Source organism: Podarcis raffonei, chromosome 15 (assembly GCF_027172205.1).
Source record: "Podarcis raffonei isolate rPodRaf1 chromosome 15, rPodRaf1.pri, whole genome shotgun sequence".
In the NCBI taxonomy this organism is placed as follows: Eukaryota; Metazoa; Chordata; class Lepidosauria; order Squamata; family Lacertidae; genus Podarcis; species Podarcis raffonei.
In genome coordinates this window covers 4,417,513-4,420,386 of record NC_070616.1, presented here as the reverse complement: position 1 = coordinate 4,420,386, position 2,874 = coordinate 4,417,513, and positions in this window count along the sequence as shown.

Sequence of the window (2,874 nt, the reverse complement as noted above, 5' to 3'; positions counted from 1 at the left end):
AACTTTTTTCTTCCCCTCTCTCGATGTGTCTTTCTCTAGCCAAGCTTTCGCCCCCCCCCTCCCCGCTCGCTCTCTCCTGAGCCCCGCCTACTTCGGCGCTACGTCTCTCCCCCCCTTTTTTTGCCACATCATGCGACCTGGGCGGAGGGGTGACGTCACTTCCGTTCTCGCGCCCCACAGTCATTACCACCTGGGATTCTTGCCCCGTGATCACATGATTGGGGGGAGGAAGGTGCCTCTCTCTCTCTCTCTCTCTCTCTCGGTAGACTTTCTAGGCAGAGGAGGAGGAGGAAGTTCCCCTTGTTCCCCTCCGCGTTCTCTTTCTCGGGTATTAAAATAGTCCCTGGTGAGAGGTGATGCTCAGAACGCTCCATGGCGTAGGTGGTTACGGCGCCTGCGCGGAAAAGAGCTGCTTACGGTTTTCCGCGAGTTCGAATCCCGGCCTGGGCACGCAGAGTGAGATGACCTTGGACTGGTAACCTTGTTCCACAGGTTAATGCATAGAGAACGGGAGAAAGAGGCTTGAGGCTGTGCAAATACTTAATAAAATCAACTGTCAGCTATATCAGAATAGGTCTCTGGGCAGGCTACGTTGTAAAAATGTAAATAAAAATTAATCTTAAAAAAAAAGAACAATGTAAGTAAATATATCATGTATGAAACAAAGGGAGAATATTCACCCCGAGGGCCACATTTTCTTGCGGGGGCCACATGGCAGTAATGGGTGGAGCAACAAATACAAATTGACCTTTTTGTATATGTATCCTACACAAGCTCTGACCTACCTGCACCTCGAAGTTCTACCAATTTTACTTTCTGTTTTTCAAATTTTTCCAGCTGTGAATTAAGTTCACCCCATTGCTATCCCACTTTGGGCTGTATTCTTCTTAAACTTGCGAAAAAAAACCCTACTACATACATTACTTTGCAATGAATTTTCCCTAATATATAATGCATTTTAGGGAGTTTTTTCACTAACATGAAGCATTTGAGGGTGCACTTTCCCCCTAATATATGTAGGATTTGGACAAAAATGAATTGCAAAATTCAAAGAAGAGGGGATGTACAAGGAAACATACATTCCTGTTCACGTCTTTGGTTCGGGGAATGGAAATCAGGTGGGTAGGTGTTACAGTGTGAAGCAAACAAATTTCTCCCCTCCCTAGGATTTGTCCCATTTTGTAAATGTCAGCCACCCAATTAGCTGAAAGAGATACACCTTGACTCCAGGCAATCAGGAAATGACTATTGCAATCCCCAAGGTTTTGCCCACCCATGCTTGGTCCTAGGATGTTTTTGAGGCTTCCTGTTGCCTTCCAAGGCATTGCTCCTAAGCAGTGTGAGAGGGGAGCCATTTCTCAAAAGACTTCCATGATAGCCTTATCTACTTTAATCCAATGGCATGCCATTGTAAAAATAGAAAACTGTGGATGAAAATAGATTTACTGGGAGGTGGAATTGCTCTGTTCTCGCCCGCCCCCCGCAAAGCCAGCATAGATCTCCTAAACTGTATGAACCCCTTCAAAGAACTTACCAGGGATTTGGGGGGGGGTGTAATTAGATAGATACATTGAACCACGACTACTAAGCTGCAAATGTTTAAGTGTTACAAGTGTGGACCTGTGCTGTAACAAACTGCCTGCAGTGTGGGGTGCTTTGGTTCAAGGCTCCCCCATCTGATGTTTCCCACCCAATGAGAACATGCCAAAGCTAGGCAGCAGGTACAAATTCAGTAATTAAATAACATTAGCAGCCTGGATTTTTAAAAAATAAATTTATTTGGGCAGAAGCTTTATGAACCAGTCTCCTCCAGGTGTGTTTGTTAGATTGGGTCCACTGGTAGCTTGGGGTGTTGATTTCTCCAAATCCCTCCTATCCAATGCAGCGTGCATACACCCCGCCCCCTGCAGGAGCCTAGTGCATAAAGGTAAAGGGACCCCTGACCATTAGGTACAGTTGTGGCCGACTCTGGGGTTGCGGCGCTCATCTCACTTTATTGGCCGAGGGAGCCGGCGTACAGCTTTCGGGTCATGTGGCCAGCATGACTAAGCCGCTTCTGACGAACCAGAACAGCACACAGAAACACCATTTACCTTCCAACCGGAGCAGTACCTATTTATCTACTTGCACTTTGACGTGCTTTCGAACTGCTAGGTTGGCAGGAGCAGGGACCGAGCAATGGGAACTCACCCCGTCGCGGGGATTCGAACCGCTGACCTTCTGATCGGCAAGTCCTAGGCTCAGTGGTTTAGACCACAGCACCACCCGCGTCCTAGTGCATAGTATATAGTATAGAGCAGCAGGGATGAAGAACCTTGGGCCTGGGGGCCAAATGTGGTCCTCCACATCTCTCTGGCCTTTGGGAGACTCCCCAAGCCACATTCCTGGCCAGTCCCTGCTTTTCATCCTCCTTGAGTGTTCTTGCCTGGCTAGAATGTTTCTGAACTGTGACAATGGCTCTTCCTTGCCTGGAGGATTGAAGAAACTGGCCTGCTATTGTACAAAAGTTTGCATTTGTTGCTCCACCCACTTTTGCTTCTGGCCCTGCAGAACCATGGCATCTGGCCCTCGGAAGATTGTGCAGCAAGGAATACAGCCCATCATTTCCCCAAGGATGCTGGGCTCATCCAGCAGAGCCTCTCCTTATGTTCTTAAAAAGGCCACACAAAGGAATGGCACAGACTAACCACAATGGTGGGTCGCACAAACACACACCCTTGCTATAGGTAATCCTGCAGAAAAATTGAAGACAATGGAGACCAGTATCTTTAACTCATATTGAAGGTCTCATCTCCAAAAAGAGGAATAGCAGATCCATCCAAGATTGATATCCACTCTGAAGATTCATTGCACACACACATACACTCAAAAAGC